Genomic DNA, 24102 nt, shown 5'->3' with positions numbered 1-24102 from the left:
GCTATTTTTATGTTTTCTCGACGTTTCATGACTCTTAGACTAATTATTATAAATTCAATGACCGTTTTGCTGGTTATTGTTGACGATAATATGTTTATTATTGCGTGTAGAACATTTCCGGAGTGTAAGTGAAACACTCTGCGAGTTATCCGCAACGCGATGTTGCCATAACTACTTCCAGTCGATGTTCTACAAAACTGTTATCCATCTTCAGTACATCCGGAAGTGCTAGAACAAAGACCAAAGTCCAAAGTCTGGCCCATTAGCCCCATGAAAATCTGCTCGCAATCGTTATTATCACCCCATATCCATGAAATCACGATGCCGTAGTACATTTCTTGTTCGATAGTGAACGTCAGCAAGAAACGTTCATTAGCTAAGTTACGCAGTAACCGTTAAATAAAACAGCTGTTGTGCGTTGTTCTAATATAGAGAATGACGTGGCAACGGCTGCGGTAACGAGGGGCGCTCACAGTTATAGCTCGGACGAAACAAGAACACCGAACTCGCTTTACAAGCTTTGCTAATCTGCGAATTTTCACATCGCCGTTCGAAATTCTGACCCGTATTTATCATGTCTTTGTCAACATCTTCGCGAACGACCTGGAAAGTGTCCCTGACTCAATTATTTCGTTACCAAAAAACAAATGATTTTCTGATGAGCAGTGGCATCATCCTGTTTGAATAATCCGCACGCATTTTTCGTTCTCCCGCGTGACACAATAAGACTCGGATGAAGCGGACACGTGTTTTCGCTCTTCGGGGCTGTAAATCATACGTGCTGTTTGAGCTTTAGCTGTCGCGACGGTTTAAACCGAGCCGAAGACGTGGGATATTCTTTTTTATAAATTTCATTCGAATTACGCGACGAGCGGGTGCAGGAAGTGAGCGGCGGCTCCGAGGTGGCAAACTTATTTGTCAAAGGAATAAAAATGAAAGAGCACGTTCCGGTCGAAATATAAAGTTAAAACGATTAGCAATAAAGTTGAGGAACTGATATAAAAGTTGGTGACATCGAGGCCAAGAAAGAAACACTGAGGACAAAAATGGGAGATGTGGGGCGTGGAGGTATTTTTGATGGGGAGTTCGTACGAAATAAGGACGGTATAGACGGCGAGATTTCGGGATATAAAAGTTTCGAATTCTTTAGCGCGGAAAAATTACTAAGCTGGTGCATAGTAATAAAGATCGAGGATTAAAAGCGAGCTAGAAAAAAAAGGGTTACGTGGACTTTGAAACAGTTACAAATATTGGCTCCAATGAACTCTACTATCGCTAGAATTAATTCATTAGTCAATGTTCTGATAATTGCAGTTACACATTATTGATTAGGTCCCAAGTATTAAGTTAATATTTAATGTAGTTTTAATAATTTCATGGCTTTAAACCAAATAATTTCCCAATTAACTGAAATAAATTATCAAGTTGAACCCACAAATCCTATTTCGATTAACTGAATTTAGCTGGATGTTTCTACTTAGCGATTATAAATTAAAATCGGATTAATAACTACAGTAAAAGCGACAGATGACTTGAAACAAAAAATGCACAAAACTTATTATTATTCATGAAACAAATTATTAATGATTATTTTACCAATAAAAGGTATGAATAATTGGGTGTTTAAATTGATTAAAACGGGACTAAACTAGTAATAAAACCTAAACGTTACGCGACACCTTAAGTAAGAGACGGTTACGTAAAGCGGTTCCTGAAATTTGATCTTTCATCGACTTAATATTCAGTGAACAAATTCCCAATTAAGTTTGCTTAAAAGTGGTTTTATTGCTTCCTGCGCTAAAGTCTATTTTCGTTATCTTATACAACAAAGTGCCACTAGCGAAACATATTTGAGCTGTTATTTTCTATAATCTATCAGTACTGAAACACAAACGATATTAAGCTGTTATGCCCCCAAAGCGAGGGTTTCCGTGCACATAATTCTCCTCCCTTGTTTTAATTTTTTATAAAGTTAAATATACAACAGGCATTCAGTCAGGAAACTTTAAATTATATAACACAACACAAACTCGTTCTGAAGTTAGATCTATTTAATGTGTTTTTGAATAAAATGAGTTTGTAATTTTCCACAAGCTTATTATTTATAAAAAAAATAAAAGGGACTTACGTAACTGCTGTCTGAAGAGGGTCCACCCAGTCAGAAATCGTCGAAACGAAAATTTAGAGCCACCTACGAATAAAAATATTCATTAGTAAAAAAATCCGCTTTGAAATATTTCTAAAACGCGTCAAAAACGTCGCATTTGTCCGCGTTTTCGTTTTAATTGCGTAGGACGCCCTCCTTTGTGCGGTAAATATGGTGGATGCGCCGGGCGAATCCCCTTCGATATTTCCGAAAGGATCCTGATGACAGTCTAGATCGCTCGCATTTAAAGCTTCGACAAGGACATTATAAAAGTCCTTTTAAGTTTTCACCTCGCTGAAAGCGACACCTTCCTGAATGGGCCGCCGTGGAGGGGATTTATGATCGGCTTTTGGTTTCAGCATGAAATCCTCAAGTGCCTCTGTATAAAGTATCTCATTTGACTTTTCCCCGATCTCTGCGGGTTTACGCGCGACACATAATTCAGGACAACGGAGTAATCAACATTACTCACGCTTAAACGCGACCATGAAAAAACCACCATAAATGTAAACATCCGCGTTAGTAAATGCATATGACCGAACAAAATAATTTCCTTTCGAAAATAAAACCGGGAAAAAGTGTTCTAATGAAAAGTATGCAAATTCGCGCCCGACTCCGGCCGTATACTTTTTAGTGGAGTACTTAAGCACCCAAACAATGTACACCAAATATAAAAACATTTTCTCCTTTATTTTCTGGTCGGAGATGGTAATTCGGAGCATTAAAACTTTCGCTCGTAATTGATTTTGGGGGCCGGATTTCGCCAAAATATCGATTCCGGTCAGTCATTCCGGTATTGAAATGCGCAACATAAATATTAATAAGGCGTAGAGCAATAATGCTCATATTCGTTTTTAAACCAATTGTAGGGAGACCAGTCGGAACGTTTATTCTGTTGTTGCGTTCGGCTGGAATTCGATCAAAAACACCGACAGTGCTGGACAATGGGAATTTTTAAATTCAGGAAACAAATTTATTCTAGCGAAATATTAACCCACAGTTCTAATTTTCAGTAATTAAACGCTTTCATGAAAATGAGCGATTACTGGAAGCCCAATTTTATATTTGTTGAACATTTGCATTAAGTGTGTATATACAAAGTTACTCCAGCTACCCAAAAAACGTCGAAAAACCAAAAAATAACCCTTTTCAAAATTTCCTCAACTTAACTTTGCTTGTAATAACAATGTAAGAGTACTGAGTCTAATTTTATTTCATAAACAACGTAATATTAAAGATGAAATGAATTGTTACCCAATCAAGATCACAACCATCCAAGTTTAGACATCGAGCTATATTTCGCTTAATTGAACAATAAAAACATATACATATACAATAATGAAATATTAATTTAATTTCTTAAAACAGGATGTGCCCTCATGCGCAAAAACTAAATTAAATATTTGCTTTGCTTAAAAATTTCAAATTTAATTAACGTAGATAAAACTGATGTCGAGCCCGCAACCGTTCGATGGTGCGCTTTTAAACAATCGCAGCCATGTAAAATCGCCACGTGAACAAATCTTTTTTTTGTATTATTTTCCATGCTCAATTGACAACGCTTGCAACAGAGCTTAAAACCGCCGCAACAAGATTAACCAATCAATCAGTTAAAATTCGGAGTTTCAGCGTTCTATTATAACCCGTTTATTTCGGTTCGTTTTATTTTTCGAATAAAATAGAAAACGATCATTATTGTCCGACTTTATTGTCCTGTTTCGGGCAGAGCAGCCCCGCGACAATTTATTAATGGAATTTCTTTTCTCCGTCCGAAACTATGCGGCGTCGTTATTTATTCAAAAGTGGTTATCGTGGTCATTTCGATTTGTTTTTCCATATTCCGAACAAAAGTCCGAGACATAAATGCGCGCATATTTCTAGGTCAAAGCTGCGATGAGATTTATCGACTTCTCGTAAAAATGTATAAACAAACTTCCTGTTTTGTAGGCGGAGTGATCCGGTTGCGCTTTCTAAAAGTCGCTTTCGTGGTGCGGTCTTAATCCAGATCGTCCCGACTGATACGTGTGGTATTAATTAAGCCGAATCCCGGGCGTATCAGTGATGTGACCAAATTATCAGAATGACTAATTCATCAATTAACGTAAAGATTAGTACAGAGTAATCTGTGTTACAGATCGCGCACAAATACCTGCAACAATATGCTGCAAGTTACGAAGTTAATTGTTGAGTAGAAGCTGTAAATCTTCCACGCGCAAACAAATAAAATGATTTAGAACTGCTCGAGAAATTTTGGTATATGGGTATTTAATTAAATTACAGGAATACTGAAGGATCATAATTCTATTATGCTTGCATAGAAACGCCAGCTATTAGTTAGTTAGCGGGAGCTTCAGCCTTCCATATAATTCAAAGATATCTGACTTGCCACCTCCCTCTTCTGCATTACGTCACTTGTAGATTACGCTGATTTTAGTAGACAGATCTGCATAAATTGCCCCCATGTCTGGCGGCTCATATAATCGACGCTTTGTCCTACCGAAATTTGCTAGACGATTAAACACTAAATACCCTTAGACATCGGTTTCCAATTTTTTGTTATTGCTGGTCAGCGAGATTTTCATATTTGCTGTTTCTTAAAATATTTTCAGTTTTTTCAAGCCCGTCGAAATTGTTTTAATAAGAACGCCTCTATTTACTTTTACATTACTTAAACATTATTAGATTTGCTGAATAAAGCAATAATTTAACCAATTGTTGAAAAATCAACTCGACAGAGAGCTAAGCACTGTTGGCTCAAATTAGATTTAAGAATCCTCAAACTTTAAATGTGGCATCCGGAATGGGATTTCAAAATAGTGTACGTTGAAAATTAATTTTCAGGTAATTTTCAACTTAAAAAGGAAGCTCAAGTTACATCAAAATCCATTTTTTTTTTCAAAGGACCACCAGGATTTTTGAAAAATTGTTAGCAAAAATAAGCACTAGGAACTTCCAAGATTCACATTCTCAAAAAAAAAACGCTGAGAAGGTCTTCAAACTCTTTCAGAAACAAAAATCCAAAAACCGATTAAATCTCTCCAAACTATTTCAAAAATAAAACAAAACGAGCCCGATTTATTTGACATTGACACTAGGAAACCGTCAGACTATTCCAAATTTTTTCAAAAAAAGGCAAAGGTTTTCAAGATCCTTTCAAATTTTTTTTCAATAACATAAATATGTAGACGGTGAGCAATTGCGAAAACTTTTCAAAAATAACGACTAAAGACTTCGAAGGTTATTGCACATTTTATTTCAAAACGCTGGGAGCCCTTAAGATTTTTTCAAGCACATTTGGAAATAAAAATCAGAAGCCGGTAAGATCTTTTCAAATTATTTTGAAAATAAAAGACAATGAGCCCCACATATTTATATTCTTTAAAAAAAGATACCAAGGAACTCACAGATACTTTCAACCTGTTTCAAAAAAGAGGCTAAAGGCTTCCAAGATTCTTCCAAAGCAGAAACTTATGGACCACGATGATTTTTGAAAATTTTTTTCGAACCTAAATACTAAGGACTTCTAAAATTCTTTCACATTCTCAAAAAAAGAGCTAAAACTCTAAAGTTCCTTTAAACTCTTTCAGAAACAAAAGCCAAAAGCCGGTAAGATTTTTTCAAATTATTTTGAAAACAAGACAAAAGAGGCCCCAGATCTTTGTCAATCTTTAAAAAAAAGACAGTAGGGAACCCTCACGTTCCTTCAAACTCTTTCACAAAAGAGACTAAGGGTTTTCAAAATTCTTCCAAAACAAGAACGTATAGATTCCAAGGATTTTTGAAAAATTTTTGTCAAAAATAAACACTAGAAACTTTCAAAATTATTTCACATTTTCGAAAAAAAAAAAAAAACGTTAGGAGCTCTTTAGGTTCCTTCAAATTCTTTCAGAAACAAAAAAAAAACAGAAATGGATAAGGATCTTTCTAAACTATGATAAGGATCTTTCCAAACGATTTGGAAAATAAAACAAATATATTTGACATTATTTGAAAAAAGATACTAGAAAATCCTCAGATTATTTCAAACTTTTTCAAGAAAGGAAACTAAGGGCTTTCAAGATTCTTTCAAATTCTTTTTCAAGAACAAAAATATGTAAACCACGAAGATTTGCGAAAACAAAAATAAACACTAAAGACTTCCAAGGTTCTTTCACATTTCAGTTCAAAACACTGGGAGCTCTCAAGGTTTCCTCAAACTCTTTCGGAATCAAAAAACCAGAAGCCGGTAAAATCTTTTCAAATTATTTCGAAAATGAAACACAAGAAAACACAGACACTTCACATTCTTTAAAAAATAACACTACGAAACCCCAAATTCTTTCAAACTATTTCAAAAAGATACTAAGAGCTTTCAAATTCTTTCAAAAACAAAAAAACTTTTTCAAAAATAAACACTACGGACTCCCAAGATTCTTCTACATTCTTAACAAAAAATACTGAGATTCTTTAAGATTCCTTCAAACTCTTTCGGAATCAAGAACCAGAAGCAGGTAAGATCTTTTCAAATTACTACGAAAATAAAAAAAAATAGGACGCACATATTTACATTCTATAAAAAAAGAGACACTAAGGAACCCACAGATACTTTCAAATTCTTTCAAAAAAGAGGCCAAGGGTTTCCAAGATTCTTTTAAAACAGAAACATATGGACCATAGCGATTTTTGAAAATTTTTTTCAAAAACAAGCACTAGAGGCCTCTGAAATTTTTTCACAATCTCAAAGAAAACAGCTAGAAGCTCATAAAGTTTTTTTAAACAATTTCAGAAGCAAAAAATCAAAAGCTGGTAAGATCTTTTCAAATTATTTCGAAAATTAAACACAAGAGGCCCCAAATTTTTGTCATTCTTTAAAATTAAAATTCTTTAAACACTAGGGAACCCTCGCGTTCCTTCAAACTCTTTCAAAAAAAAGACCAATGGTTTTCAAAATACTTTCATAACAAGAACGTATAAATTTCAAGAATTTTTGAAAAAATTTTGTCAAAAATAAACACTACGTACTTCCAAGATTCTTTCACATTCTCAAAAGAAAAAGTTAGGAAGTCTTAAGGTTCCTTCAAGCTCTTTCAGAAACAAAAAATTAGAAACCGATAAAGATCTTTCCCAACTATTTAGAAAATAAAATAAAAGGGACCCCATATATTTGACATTATTTGAAAAAAGATACTAAAAAATCCTTAGATTATTTCAAACTTTTTCAAAAAAGAGACTAAAGGCTTTCAAGATTCTTTCAAATTCTTTTTCAAGACCAAAAATATGTGGACCACGAAGATTTGCGAAAACTTTTTCAAAAATAAACACTAGGGACTTAGAAGATTCTATCACATTTCATCTCAAAACACTGAGAGCTCTTAAGGTTTCTTCAAACTCTTTCGGAAACAAAAAACCAGAATCTGGTAAGATTTTCTCAAATTATCTCGAAAATAAAACATAAGGAGACCCAGACACTTTACATTTTTTTAAAAATAACACTAGGAAACCCCAAATTCTTTCAAACTATTTCAAAAAAAGACTAAGGGCCACAAGTTTTTTTTCACATTAAAAAAAAATATAACTCTATAAGCTTCCAAGATTCTTACAGCTTAAAAACTTCTTTTTTTTAATCTAGTAACTAGATAAACCTTTTAAATTGGATTTATTTAGAAAATTTTAACGTCACGCCGGGGAAATTTTAATAGGGGTGAAAGACAAATTTTGCTTAGCGATTTATAAGGTTGATTAGGGTCCCCTGAGAAGAAGAGAAGAACTTTGCCCCGCCCACCCACCCCGTCCCCATTTCAGTGATACTTTTTTTATGTGGTCAGAATGAAGGATGGATCTTACACTGCTAAGGAAAGACTGATTTTAGCAAATGATATACCTTCCAAGAAAATAAAGGGTGGGTGGGCGGGGCTAGTACTTGTCAAGATAAGACTTGATATGGCAAATGACATACCCTCCAACAAACTAAAGGATGGGGGGGAGTCAAGTACTTGCTAAGATGAGATTGAACAATATTAAGATTAGTCACTCGAATGAAGAAGGGGTGGGTGGGCGGGGCTACTACTTACTTAGATAAGACTTGATATGGCAAATGACAGTGATCCCTGAAATTCTTTCTTTAACACTACTTCAAAAACCCGACACACGAGAGGTCCCCGAGATTCTTTAAGACTATTTTAAAAACAAAATTAAAGAGGTCCCAGAGATTCTTTTAAATTACTTCAAAGGAAAAATTGGTCAAAAGAACTTCCCTCGCACCTAAGTACAATAAAAAATATGCAGCATTTTGGAAAAAATAAATAAAATATGGGTCCCCCGAGAAGAAGAGAAGAACTTTAGCCCGCCCACCCACCCCGTCCCTATTTCAGTGATACTTTTTATGTGGTCAGAATGAAGGGTGGATCTTACACTGCTAAGGTAAGACTGATTTTGGTAAATGATATACCTTCCAAGAAAATAAAGGGTGGGTGGGCGGGGCTAGTACTTGTAAAGGTAAGACTTGATATGGCAAATGACACCCTCTATCAAACTAAAGGGTGGGGGGAGTCAGGTACTAGCTAAGATAAGATTGAATAATATTAAGACTAGTCACTCGAATGAAGAAGGGGTGGGTGAGCGGGGTAAAGTTCTTCTCTTCTTCTCGGTGGATCTTACTGCTAAGGTAAGACTGATTTTGGTAAATAACATACCTTCCAAGAAAATAAAGGGCGGGTGGGCGGGGCTAGCACTTGTCAAAATAAGACTTGATCTAGCAAATGAAATACCTCTAAGAATATAAAGGGCGGGTGAGCGGAGCTAGCACTTACTAAGAAAAGGCTTGATATGGCAAATGACAGTGGTCCCCGAGATTCTTTAAGACTACTTTAAAAACAAAACAAGTCCCAGGGATTTTTTCAAATTACTTCAAAGAAAAAATTGGTCGAAAGTTGTTTCCAAGAACATTAAAAAAACTACATTTGAGCCCTCCGAGAAGAGAAGAATCCTCAAAACTGTACTAAATTTCAGACTAATTGATTTAGAAGATTCTCAAATAAATTGTAATATTTTCTTCTACAATTGCGTTTTTTTTTTCTAAAAATCTGTTAGTCCCTGAAAAACCACCTCATATGTTAAGTTTTTTCATATTTTCTAAACAATTTGCTAAAAATTCTAAGCAAAAAAAAACAACATCCTCAGAAAAGAGAATTAAAAAAAAATCGTCGGTGAACTTCAACGTATAAAACAAGGAAGAATTAGAGAGAGGATTCTCGATATCATTTATAAAAACAGTGAAGAGCAATGGATCCCATTGGTGTCCCCGTCGTACTCCAGAAATTACAAAACCCTCATTATTCATTATTCAAAAAATTTGACAAAATCAACTGACCTGACCTGATTTGTTTGAACCAATTTTCTTTTAAATATTGGAATTAGAACTGGATACAGTCAACTGTACGCGGGTATCAGATAAAAAGTAACACTTTGTCGTCACCTGATCGCCCTGCACAATTGATTATGTAGGGCTCATGCGACGCGCATGCTAGATCAGCAAATGCGGATTTATGGCACATTATAAGTCCATTTTTAGCCTCGGAGCCTGCACGAGATAAAAGCGCGTCGTAATTCAGTTTTAAAGCGCGTTGTAACCCTTCGTCTTCAATATTTTACGCCTGTTGTGCCCGAGTCAGAAATAGAGCCAAAAAGTAGAGTGTTAGGTTATGTAAATAATATGCCGAAAGTAAGTTTCGAAGGTTCGCCAAATATTATTACAGTATATGTAACGAACAAACCCTTTGCGTGCCTTATTTTACACATCAGGAGAACGTGATCACAGTGTAAGCAGCTTGCATTATCATACGATAGCAAAGCGAACTTTTGAAAACAACGGTCGCTATTAGGGGTTGTTTTAAATTCAGAACGAACGTATCTGGATGAATAATATATGTATTGATAAAAGGATTCTTCTGTTGCTTGACGTGCATAAAAGCTTTTTAAGTAAATAAATACGGCCCTGTTTACTTTTGATTGATACTCCCCCTCTCTGTTTCTTTATTAGTATTCCGAGCTCTCGTCTCTAACCTGAAATAATTAAAATAACAATACCGTCTAAATGCTCGTCTTCCTAAGGGAGTTCCGGATTAGAACCCGAATTATTAGAGTTATTGTGCCGCGCACGTGTTTACTATAAACCATCGTTTATTCTGAAGAGGCTCCCACTTCGCTCCAACTTGGATTTTATCGGAAATTTCTCCTGCCGAACTAATATGTTCAATAAAAATATATCTTCATTAAGGTGCAACTTTGGCAACTCTTTTCAACTGCGATTTCCAGACATTAGTGTTCATAGGAAAGACAGTCGAGTCCGTGACCGGGGTCGCAAAGAAAGCTGACCAAACGCCAAACCAACAACTACTGGAATTGGAGATTACGGTACTTAGAAATTCTCGCAGGACCGACCCTTCAAAACTTCAAAGATTAGGATCGCCGCTCACAAAATGAAGAACAAATCATTCGGGAAGGCGCCGATCGAAAATCTTACGCAGACCTCAAACGCTTTATATCATCCAATCGAGTGAGACGACACAAGACAAATAAATTTCTGATGTCAAAAAGTGAGGGTTTGTGCAGCTGGGTTTAATTCCAGAGAAATATAAACTACACATAAATATTAATATCATCAATATCAGTTGCAATAATACTATTTACTCCAGTGCTATATCAGCAAATCTAATATTGATAGGTCAGAGCTGCAGTATTTCATATCGTAATTTTACATGTGTTTGCCGCCACTGTTTTATTTGTAAATAGGTTTGTGTATATAATGTAGCGCAGAATTTGAAACCAACCACAACTAAACCCAATTGTACTCAATTATTCAGCTGGTTAATTTTTCATTTGTTTAACAATGATTTAATTGGCACACAGGGTGTTTTTTAGTTCGATTTTAAGGTGTGCATTTAGCGATCTTCGAGGGGCTATTTGAACCGGGAGGCAGAATATTACAGTCGCGCTTTGTGATTAGGGCTTTACCTTTATTGGCACATAAAGTCAACTACAGGGCGCAAGCACATTTTAGTGTAATTGCGCCAATCATCCGATTTCTCTCCAAATGAGTCTAAAATTAGCCGTAAAAACTTTTACCGAAGTCAGTAATGACGTGCGACACGCAAGACGCCTAGATCGCGCCTTATCGCCAATAAATGTTAATATGTATAACAACCCCCGAAATGGATTTAATTTACTCTTTGGTGTGTCTTTGTAATAAGGGCCATTAGTTTGTTATCAGAATTTATTATCCACTTGTATTCTTTTACAACTCAATTTCGGCGGAAAAATAGCACCTTGTCCCCAGCATGCCGTTTTTTAATATAAGCAAAGCGTACATGTACGGAAATATTTATTAAAAAAGCCGCCGCAGTCTAATTTTAAAACATAGTTATATCGTGTTTTTCGAGACGCAAATGACTCAACTTTTAGAGAAAAGAAATTTGAGCTTTGGGGCAAACAAGGGAAGGGATGAAATGCTGGCGAGGCAAGGATTCGGGAGACAAATCCTGCTCATTATTTCTTTGTAGAGACATTAAGGGCTCTCTCAGTCATCCGAACTTTTTCATCTTTCAAATATTGATAAAAAATTGATCTCTCGGAAATCATTCCGGTGCGCGGGTAATTTCGTTATTTATTAGCTTGCCTAACAAGAGTGTGACGGGCCGTCGGTTGTTATTAATTTCATAAATTTCTTCTGCGAGTTTGTAGGTAATTGATTAACAGATAATTTAATTTAAAGTTCTCGAGCAAAGCTCATCTATTAAACACTTTCATAATTGGGAGAAATTAATTATTCGCCGCTATCAGAATAGTTCTGCTCCCAAACAAGCGCTAATTCCTGCACGAAATGAATGCTTGACGCGCCGATTATTTACATCTACATAAAAATATTTGCTTTCGTAGTGTGTTTATCTTTCGGCGTAATTTGTGAGCTGTCGGAACGGTGACACTCGGCCCTGTAATTACTTATTTACAAAGCATTATGTGCCAGAAATCCCCGGCCGGGGCCTTAATGAGTAATTGGCAATACATGGAGTGCACCGCCACCGAATTGTTTACTCTGTGATTTATTTATGGCATACCTCAAAGACCGAACTGACCGGCATGAGTTCACAACTAATTGAACTAAACTTGCTTTAATCAAACTTACATCAGATGTTGCAAACTGCAAAGAGTGCTTCAACTGCACTCGGCTCGTGTTGCAGACATGCGACATCGACGTGCTCGTCTTTTTCATAATTCAAACAGACCAAAACTGAGCTTTTTATCTATTGAAAGAACAAGTGAATCGTTTTGAAATCGGGCGTTCGACCGGGATCCGACGGACGTCTGTAATTATTCAAGATTTTCGTTACCGACATGCTCGTTACAAATTGTTGCTTTCTTGACGCATGTGACAGTCATCCGACCCCGACAACCCAGTAATGATCGACTGTTATCGTCGCCAGCCGTCATCTATCATTTTTAACATTTTATAAAGACATTATGTTTATTACAACCTTTCATTTTAATGTCACATCGTATCGAGGTACAATTTTTCGAGTTTTATAATGGACTTCCAATGAATTATTTGCCGATATCGTTCATCAAGTAATTGAACCGAGCCGTCCCACAGTTTTTAATGTTATTACCCGGCATCCATTATTCGGTAACTGGTACAGCTAACACAACAAAAGAAACGCAGATACAAACAACACAAACCGAAAATTACATTAAATAATTGAAGAATCTGCATTATTGACTAGGCAACATTGCCTTGTGCCACGCGGTCCCATCCTATTCGTGCGGGTGATTTAATCAAAATAATGTATGACGTTGTTTATGCGAACTTCGGACAGATCGTAATTAAGTTCGCCGGAAAGAACAAAACGTGGTCAGATGGGAGTTGTAAATCTTGCAACAGCGTCAATTTTTAGTTGGCTTGGAGGCTTTAAAATGGGTGCATACCAGATAGTTAAGTTAAATTTATAGCGCCAAAAGAACTAAAAGAAGTGCATAGACTCCTAGAGAATCTAACAGAACCGGAAGAATATGAGATAAAGAAAAACTCTAAGAGTATCTGAAAGAATTGGAGAAAATCCGAGAGAATACGGAAAATCCGAGAAAAACATGAAGGATTCGAAAGAATACGAGAAAATCCAACATATTCTGAGAAAATCCCGAAAAATCCAGAAGAATTCGAAAGAATTCAAGTGATTTCGAGAGAATCCAAAAATATATAAATCGAAAGAATCCAACGGATTCTAAAAGAATACAAAAAGGATCCTAAACAATACGAGAAAATCAGATCAAATTCTAAGAAGACTTGAGAGAATCCGGAAGAATCCAACAAAATGTGAGAGAATCCAAAGTAATTCGAGAGACAGAAACGAATCCGGAAGAATCCGAAAGTAAAATAAAAAACCGAATTATTCGAAAGAATTCGATAAAATCCGAGAGAATTTAAGAGAATCCAGACGACTTCGAAAGAACCCGAAATGCTCCTAGAGAATCTAACAGAACCGGCAAAAATATGAGATAAAAAAAAAATCTGAGACTTTCTGAAAGAATTGGAGAAAAACCGAGAGAAACACGAAGGATTCGAAAGAATACGAGAGAATCCAAAATATTCTGAGACGATCCGCGATAATCCAGAAGAATTCGAAAGAATCCGAGTGCTTTTGAGAGAAACCGAAACTAAAATGCCAGAATTCAACTAAATCTAAAAGAATACGAAAAGTATCTTAAACAAAACGAGAAAGTCTGAAAAAAAATTCTAAGAAGATTCCAGAGTATCCGGAAGAATCCAATAAAATATGATAGAATCTAAAGGAATTTGGGAAAATAGAAGAGAATCCGGACGAATTCGAAAGAACTCGAGAGATTGCTAGAGAATCTGACAGAATCAGAAACAAATCGACGGATTTCGTAAGAATTCCAGAGAATCCCAAGAAATTTCGAAAGAATCCGAGCGAACCATGAGAAATTCGAAAGAATTCGAGAAAATCCAACATATTCTGAGAAAATCCTGAAGAATCCAAAAGAATTCGAAAGAATTCAAATGATTTCGAAAGAATCCGAAAATAAATCGAAAGAATCGTAAACAATACCAGCAAATCAGATCAAATTCTAAGAAGATTCGAGACAATCCGGAAGAATCCAACAAAATATGAGAGAATCCAAAGTAATTCGAGACAATAGAAGCGAATCTGGAAGAATCCGGAAGAACCCCAAAGACTCCTAGGGAACCTGAAAGAACCGGCAAAAATACGAGATAATTAAAAAAAATCCTGGAGAACAGGTAAAAATTCGGGAGAATCACAAGAAGATTACAAAGAATCCGAGAGAAACTGAAGGATTCGAAAAAATACGAGAGAACCCGTATTCTTCTGAAAAAATTTGCGAGAATCCAGAATGATCAGAAGGAATCCGAGTGATTTCGAGAGAATCCGAAAATAAATTGAGAGAATCCAACGGAATCTAAAAGAATACGAAAAGAAACCTACAGAATACAAGAAAATTTGACCAAATTCTAAGAAAATTCGAGAGAATTCGGAAGAATCCAATAAAATATGATAGAATCCAATGAAATTTGGAATAATAGAAGAGAATCCGGAAGAACCCGAAAAAATAGAAACGATTCGAAAGAATTCGATAGAATCCGAGAGAGAGACTACAAGAGAATCCAAACATTCTGCGCGGATTCATAAGAATGCGGGAGAATCCAAGTGAATCTCGAATTTCGAAAATATATAAATCGAGAAAATCCAACGGAATCCAAAGGAATAAAAAAAGAATCATAAACAATACCAGAGAATCCGCTCAAATTCTGACAAGATCTAAGAGAAACCGAAAGAATGCTAGAGATTACCAAAAATATCCGAGGGAACCAAGTGATTTCGAGAGAATACGAAAATATGAGATAAAGAAAAAATCTGAGAGTATCTGAAAGAATTGGAGAAAATCCGAGAAAATACGGAAAATCCGAGAACATGACAAAAAGATTACAGAAAATCCGAGAGAAACATGGAAGATTCGAAAGAATACGAGAGAATCCAAAATATTCTGAGAGGATCCGCCATAATCCAGAAGAATTCGAAAGAATCCGAGTGATTTTGAGAGAAACCGAAAATAAATTGCCAGAATCCAACTAAATCTAAAAGAATACGAAAAGTATCTTAAACAAAACGAGAAAGTCTGAAAAAAATTCTAAGAAGATTCGAGAGAATCCGGAAGAATCCAATAAAATATGATAGAATCTAAAGGAATTTGGGAGAATAGAAGAAAATCTGGAAGAATTCGAAAGAACTCGAGAGATTGCTAGAGAATCTGACAGAATCAGAAACAAATTGACAGATTTCGTAAGAATTCCAGAGAATCCCAAGAAATTTCCAAAGAATCCGAGAGAACCATGAGAAATTCGAAAGAATTCGAGAAAATCCAACATATACTGAGAAAATCCTGAAGAATCCAAAAGAATTCGAAAGAATTCAAATGATTTCGAAAGAATCCGAAAATGAATCGAAAGAATCCTAAACAATACCAGCAAATCAGATCAAATTCTAAGAAGATTCGAGACAATCCGGAAGAATCCAACAAAATATGAGAGAATCCAAAGTAATTCGAGAGAATAGAAGCGAATCTGGAAGAATCCGGAAGAACCCCAAAGACTCCTAGGGAACCTGAAAGAACCGGCAAAAATACGACATAATTAAAAAAAATCCTGGAGAACAGGTAAAAATTCGGGAGAATCACAAGAAGATTACAAAGAATCCGAGAGAAACTGAAGGATTCGAAAAAATACGAGAGAACCCGTATTCTTCTGAAAAAATTTGCGAGAATCCAGAATAATCAGAAGGAATCCGAGTGATTTCGAGAGAATCCGAAAATAAATTGAGAGAATCCAACGGAATCTAAAAGAATACGAAAAGAAACCTACAGAATACAAGAAAATTTGACCAAATTCTAAGAAAATTCGCAAGAATTCAATAAAATATGATAGAATCCAATGAAATTTGGAATAATAGAAGAGAATCCGGAAGAACCCGAAAAAATAGAAACGATTGGAAAGAATTCGATAGAATCTGAGAGAGAGAATAGAAGAGAATCCAAACATTCTGCGCGGATTCATAAGAATGCGGGAGAATCCAAGTGAATCTCGAATTTCGAAAATATATAAATCGAGAAAATCCAACGGAATCCAAAGGAATAAAAAAAGAATCTTAAACAATACCAGAGAATCTGCTCAAATTCTGACAAGATCTAAGAGAAACCGAAAGAATGCTAGAGATTACCAAAAATATCCGAGAGAACCAAGTGATTTCGAGAGAATCCGAAAATATGAGATAAAGAAAAAATCTGAGAGTATCTGAAAGAATTGGAGAAAATCCGAGAAAATACGGAAAATCCGAGAACATGACAAAAAGATTACAGAAAATCCGAGAGAAACATGAATGATTCGAAAGAATATGAGAGAATCCAAAATATTCTGAGAGGATCCGCGATAATCCAGAAGAATTCAAAAGAATCCGAGTGATTTTGAGAGAATCCGAGAATAAATTGCCAGAATCCAACAGAATCTAAAAGAATACAAAAAGAACCCTAAACAATACACTAAACTCTGACCAAATTCGAAGAAGATCCATGAGAATCGGGAAGAATCCAATAACAAAACAAAATATACGAAAAAATCGAGACGATTCGGAAGAATTCTATAGAATCCAAGAATTGTAAAGAATCTGACAGAACCGAAAAAAATACGAGATTATCCGAAAAAATCCCAAGAAAATTAGAGAGAATCCGACAGAAACCAAATCAAAATAATGTATGACGTTGTTTATGCGAACTTCGGACAGATCGTAATTAAGTAAAGTAAGTAAGTAAGTTCGCCGGAAAGAACAAAACGTGGTCAGATGGGAGTTGTAAATCTTGCAACAGCGTCAATTTATAGTTGGCTTGGAGGCTTTAAAATGGGTGCATACCAGATAGTTAACTTAAGTTTATAGCGCCAAAAGAACTAAAAGAAGTGCATAGACTCCTAGAGAATCTAATAGAACCGGAAGAATATGAGATAGAGAAAAACTCTAAGAGTATCTGAAAGAATTGGAGAAAATCCGAGAGAATACGGAAAACCCGAGAAAATGACAAGAAGATAACAGAAAATCCGAGAGAAACATGAAGACTTCGAAAGAATACGAGAAAATCCAACATATTCTGAGAAAATCCCGAAAAATCCAGAAGAATTCGAAAGACTTCAAGTGACTTCGAGAGAATCCAAAAATATATAAATCGAAAGAATCCAACGGATTCTAAAAGAATACAAAAAGGATCCTAAACAATACGAGAAAATCAGATCAAATTCTAAGAAGATTTGAGAGAATCCGGAAGAATCCAACAAAATGTGAGAGAATCCAAAGTAATTCGAGAGACGGAAACGAATCCGGAAGAATCCGAAAGTAAAATAAAAAACCGAATTATTCGAAAGAATTCGATAAAATCCGAGAGAATTTAAGAGAATCCAGAAGACCTCGAAAGAACCCGAAATACTCCTAGAGAATCTGACAGAACCGGCAAAAATATGAGATAAAAAAAAATCTGAGACTTTCTGAAAGAATTGGAGAAAAACCGAGAGAAACACGAAGGATTCGAAAGAATACGAGAGAATCCAAAATATTCTGAGACGATCCGCGATAATCCAGAAGAATTCGAAAGAATCCGAGTGATTTTGAGAGAAAACGAAAATAAATTGTCAGAATCCAACTAAATCTAAAAGAATACGAAAAGTATCTTAAACAAAACGAGAAAGTCTGAAAAAAATTCTAAGAAGATTCGAGAGAATCCGGAAGAATCCAATAAAATATGATAGAATCTAAAGGAATTTGGGAGAATAGAAGAGAATCCGGAAGAATTCGAAAGAACTCGAGAGATTGCTAGAGAATCTGACAGAATCAGAAACAAATCGACAGATTTCGTAAGAGTTCCAGAGAATCCCAAGAAATTTCCAAAGAATCCGAGAGAACCATGAGAAATTCGAAAGAATTCAAATGATTTCGAAAGAATCCGAAAATAAATCGAAAGAATCCTAAACAATACCAGCAAATCAGATCAAATTCTAAGAAGATTCGAGACAATCCGGAAGAATCCAACAAAATATGAGAGAATCCAAAGTAATTCGAGAGAATAGAAGCGAATCTGGAAGAATCCGGAAGAACCCCAAAGACTCCTAGGGAACCTGAAAGAACCGGCAAAAATACGAGATAATTAAAAAAAATCCTGGAGAACAGGTAAAAATTCGGGAGAATCACAAGAAGATTACAAAGAATCCGAGAGAAACTGAAGGATTCGAAAAAATACGAGAGAACCCGTATTCTTCTGAAAAAATTTGCGAGAATCCAGAATAATCAGAAGGAATCCGAGTGATTTCGAGAGAATCCGAAAATAAATTGAGAGAATCCAACGGAATCTAAAAGAATACGAAAAGAAACCTACAGAATACAAGAAAATTTTACCAAATTCTAAGAAAATTCGCAAGAATCCAATAAAATATGATAGAATCCAATGAAATTTGGAATAATAGAAGAGAATCCGGAAGAACCCGAAAAAATAGAAACGATTCGAAAGAATTCGATAGAATCCGAGAGAGAGAATACAAGAGAATCCAAACATTCTGCGCGGATTCATAAGAATGCGGGAGAATCCAAGTGAATCTCGAATTTCGAAAATATATAAATCGAGAAAATCCAACGGAATCCAAAGGAATAAAAAAAGAATCTTAAACAATACCAGAGAATCCGCTCAAATTCTGACAAGATCTAAGAGAAACCGAAAGAATGCTAGAGATTACCAAAAATATCCGAGAGAACCAAGTGTTTTCGAGAGAATCCGAAAATATGAAATAAAGAAAAAATCTGAGAGTATCTGAAAGAATTGGAGAAAATCCGAGAAAATACGGAAAATCCGAGAACATGACAAAAAGATTACAGAAAATCCGAGAGAAACATGAAGGATTCGAAAGAATACGAGAGAATCCAAAATATTCTGAGAGGATCCGCGATAATCCAGAAGAATTCAAAAGAATCCGAGTGATTTTGAGAGAATCCGAGAATAAATTGCCAGAATCCAACAGAATCTAAAAGAATACAAAAAGAACCCTAAACAATACACTAAACTCTGACCAAATTCGAAGAAGATCCATGAGAATCGGGAAGAATCCAATAACAAAACAAAATATACGAAAAAATCGAGACGATTCGGAAGAATTCTATAGAATCCAAGAATTGTAAAGAATCTGACAGAACCGAAAAAAATACGAGATTATCCGAAAAAATCCCAAGAAAATTAGAGAGAATCCGACAGAAACCAAATCAAAATAATGTATGACGTTGTTTATGCGAACTTCGGACAGATCGTAATTAAGTTCGCCGGAAAGAACAAAACGTGGTCAGATGGGAGTTGTAAATCTTGCAACAGCGTCAATTTTTAGTTGGCTTGGAGGCTTTAAAATGGGTGCATACCAGATAGTTAAGTTAAATTTATAGCGCCAAAAGGAATAAAAGAAGTGCAATAACGCAAGGCGGCATAAAGAAAATGGAAAACAAACAACCGGGGCATTTCGTCTAGTGTAAACAATGGGCGAATTGTTCCATACGGCGAGGGAATAACGCTTTAATAGGGGTAATTGCTCGAGCTTCAGCGTTGCAACTTTAACATTTTATGAATTTTTCGCTCGCAACACAAAAATCGAAACCAGTTGAAAATTGTATACTTTTTGTCCACGGTGTGTGCGTGTCGCAACCGCGCGACGAAAAACGTCAAATTTCGCAAAAAATTGTAACGGTTGTAGCTTGCCGTTGGGAAGAATTGCGTCACTCGTAATTTTTCCTTTTATTTGCCACTTTGCGACGTATTTGCGCTTTTAGCTGGAAACGAATTCGGCGCCTTGCACCGCTAAATCGATCAAAGTCCGGTGCCCATTGTGCCTCACTTCCCTGACCACGCTTGTTCACTTTGAATGAATTGGTAAAGAATTTAAGTGCGGTGGTAGTGGCAATTTTGAGGTCATTACCTTTGTTATTGACTCGGCTTTTATTCTGTTTGTCGGATTGTGGGTTCCATTCTCCGGTCCCATTTAGCTGCAAAGTCAACCTTATAATTCCGATCGTTGTATAGTTGTTGTGGTGTGTAAATAAAAAAGCAATTAGTGAATAATCATCGTGGTTGGGGCAATTTATCGTCGGCTGTATTATGTTTGTGTCAGCTGTCGAACCGCCGTTCCTGAATTGATCCCATCAAAGTTTAACTGATTGCTTAATTAAACACCCTTGCCAATAACGACGCCTATTTATTTATTAACTAAATCAGGTTACGCTTTCCCCATTACTTTAATAAACCAGTCCGCCGCACACAAAGTCTAAGATAATTATTAGCGTCAATGGCGGCAACTTTTCGTCGATCGAAATCCGCTGCAGAGCTCCAGTCGAAGAGGCCTGCTACTTTTCAGAGACGAATTTAGGGTACCTTATTACTCGACATAAAACACCGCTATTTTATTAAAAGGAAATATCATAAAATAATAATAAAACGCCCGACTCCACAAATTTTTGTTATTCAAGATAAGTTTGCCCCAAGTTAGCGAAACTACATATTTAATATTCTAATTCTAGAACTTGTTTGATCCACAGACCGGCGCGCGCTCAGGCGAATGTCGACTCTAAGCGTTCAGAATTTCTGCTTTTATTTAGAAAGATGTATCACATCTCACATGTTTCACTTGATTTTGACATGCAACTATTTTTTTGTTTAACTAAAAATTCTTTAATTGTGCTTGATACTAACAAAACGTCCTAACTTAGCAGTACTAGTGGAACAGTAATCATGCAACAGATTTTTTTCGGAATAACGCTACAAGCTATCAGTGATCGACAAACGGAAGAATAAAAAATTTGAAAAATCGAACAATTAAAATACCGGAAAATTAAAAAAAAACTAGAAATTGATAAATTCCCAAAACTGATGATGTTGAAAAATTGAGAAATCGAAAAATCGAAAAATCGGGAAATCTAAAATAGAAAAGTCCAAAAATTTTAAAAGTCGAAAACGAAGATGGGAAAATTAAAAAATCGAAAAATTGAAAAATAGAAATTTCCAAGAACTCAAAAATCCAGAAATCGAAAGATATCGAAAAACGTGAAAAATCAAAAAAATAAAAATTTGAAATTCTAAAATTTAAAAATCCACAAATTGAACAATCGGATAATCGAAAAATCGGAAAACCGAAAAATTAAAAAAAAATCGAAAATCGAGAATTTAAAAATTCTGAAAATTGAAAAATTGAAATATAGAACTGAAAACTGGAGAAATCGAAAAACCTAAAATTTTAAAAACTGAAAAGTTAAAATATCAATAAGTTAAAAAATTGCGAACTCGAAGTACTAAACAGTCTAAAAATTGAAAAATCTAAAGTTTAATAAGTCGAAAAATTTAGAACTTGGAAAATCGAAAATCACAAAACTCAAAATTGAAAAATAGAAATCTAAACATCAAAAAATCAAAAAAATTAAATTTAGAAAATCTAAAATTTACAAATCGAAAAATTGAAAAATCGAAACATTGAAAAATCGTAAAGCCGAAAGTAACAATCGACAACTATAAAAGTCGAAACAACGAAACATTCAAAAACTAACACATCGAGAAATCGAAAATAAGCCAAAATAGAAAAATCGACAAGTTAAATATGGAAAAATTGATAAATCCAGAGACCGAACAATCAAAACATCGAAACATCCGAATCTCGATAAATCGACATCTGAAAAAATTGAGAAATCGAAAATTTAAACATATATAAGACCTAAAAACTCGAGAAATTGAAAAATCTAGAATTTTAAAAATGAAAAATGAAAATTTCGAAGAGTTGAAAAATGGAGAAATGGAAAAATATGAAAAGATCGGGAAATCGAGAAACCGGAAAGCCGGGAAATCACAAAATTAAAAATTGAAAAATTGAAAGATTTAAAGTTTGAAAAAATCGAAAAATTGAGAAATTGAACAAATGAAAAATCGAAACAAGGAAATCTCGATACATCCAGAAATCGAAAAATTGAAAAATTGAAAAACCGAAAAATTGAAAAATCCAAAAATCCAAAATGTTAAAAATCGAAAAATTGGAAAACCGAAAAAAACAGAAGTCGAAAGAAAAATTGAAACATCGAGAAATCTAAAAATAAAAATATCGGGAAATCGAGAAATTGAAAATCCGGGAAGTCAAAATACAAGAAAAATAAGAAATCGAAAGTGCATAAACTCGAAAAATTGGAAAATTAAAAATTGAAAAAATGAAAAATTTAAAAAAATCCGTAAATCGGAAAAAAAAACAATTGAAAAATCGAAATCTCCAGAGATCCAGAAATCGAAAAACTGAAAAAAAATTACAAAATCGAAAAACTGAAATACCGAAAAATCTAAAACAGAGAAGTCGAAAAAAAATCGAAATATTGGGAATTGAAACATCAAAAAATTGAAAAATCTAAAATTTAAAAATCGGAAAAAATTGAAAAATCGAAAAACTGAGAAATCGGAAAATTTTAAATTTAAAAAATCGGATATTAAAATGTCAAAAATTGAAGAATCGAACAAATGAAAAATTGAGAAATTGAAACACTAAAAAATCCAAAAATTGATAAATCCAAAAATTGAAAAACCGAAAAGATAAAAAAAATCGAGAGATTGAAAAATCGAAACGAAAAATCGAAAAATTTAAGCATCGAAACGTTGAAAAATCGAAGATATTGAAATAAAAAACTTAATGATCAAGAAATTAAATAATCTAATAATTGAAGAATTGAAAAATCGAGAAATCGTGAAATGTAAAAATTAAAAAACGCGGAATGTCAAAAAAATCGGGAAATCGGGAAGTCGAAAAATCGATTAATCGAGAAATCGAAAATTTAGAAACACCAAATCGAAAAGCCGGGAAGTCAGAAAATCGGAAAGCGAGAAATCGAGTTCGCATAAATTCGAAAAATCGCAAAATTAAAAATTGAAAAATTGGAATTTTAAAAAATCTATAAATCGAAAAACCGGGAAATTAAACAAATGAAAAATCGAAACTTCAAAGTCTCGATGAATCCAGAAATCGAAAAACTGAAAAGATGAAAAATCAAAAATTTGATAAAACGAAAAACTGAAAATCTAAAAAATAAAAAATCGCCAAATCGAAAAATCTGAAAGTCGAAGAAACGGAATTCTGAAACATCCTAAAACTAAAAGAATAATCTAAAAATTGAAAAATTAAAAATTGGAAAAATTGAGAAATCGAAACACCAAAAAAGCAAAGTCTAAAATTCCAAGAACTGAAGAACTGAAAAATTGAAATTTGGAGAAGTCGAGAAGTAGGAAAATGAAAAATTAAAAAATTGAGAAATCGAAAAATTTTAAATTTAAAAAATCGAAAATTAAAATGTCGAAAAATTGAAGAATCGAACAAGTGAAAAATTGAGAAATCGAAACACTAAAAAATCGAAAAATTGATAAATCCAAAAACTGAAAAACCGAAAAGATAAAAAATAGAAATATTGAAAAATCGAAACGAAAATTCGAAAAATTTAAGCATCGAAATGTTGAAAATTCGAAAATATTAAATGAAAAACCTAATTAATGATCACGAAATTAAAAAATCAAAAACTGAGAAATTCAAAAATTGGAAAAACCAAATAAGCAAAGTCTAAAATTCGAAGAATTGAAGAACTGACAAATCGAAATTTGGAGAAGTCGAGAAGTGAGAAAGTGAAAAATTAAAAAATTGAGAAATCGAAAAATCCAAAATTTAAACACTGAACAATTAAAATATCGCAAAGTTGAAAAATAGAGATATCCCAACATGAAAAAGTCAGAAAATAAAAAATTTAAAATTTAAAAATCGAAAAACTGAAAAACCGACAAATCCAGAAATTGAAACTACAGAATTTAAAAAA

General features: G+C 34.4%; 1 protein-coding gene across 3 annotated transcripts in view; it reads right to left on the bottom strand.

Annotated features, from left to right (window-relative positions):
- LOC135142820 (protein O-mannosyl-transferase TMTC1-like) overlaps nt 1-24102 on the bottom strand; it is a 489367-nt gene that overhangs the window by 366547 nt on the left and 98718 nt on the right. For all 3 annotated transcript variants that reach the window (XM_064074588.1, XM_064074587.1, XM_064074589.1), the window contains exon 2: nt 2129-2191. The gene's annotated coding sequence lies outside the window, so the exon portion shown is untranslated. The remainder of the gene's footprint in view (nt 1-2128; nt 2192-24102) is intronic.

The sequence above is a fragment of the Zophobas morio genome, unplaced genomic scaffold (assembly GCF_036711695.1).
Source record: "Zophobas morio isolate AGI-343-1 ecotype UQ-CSIRO unplaced genomic scaffold, CSIRO_AGI_Zmor_V1 ptg000054l, whole genome shotgun sequence".
Taxonomy (NCBI): domain Eukaryota; kingdom Metazoa; phylum Arthropoda; class Insecta; order Coleoptera; family Tenebrionidae; genus Zophobas; species Zophobas morio.
Note: the sequence above shows the minus strand (reverse complement) of the source record. Positions and strands in the feature narration are given on the sequence as shown.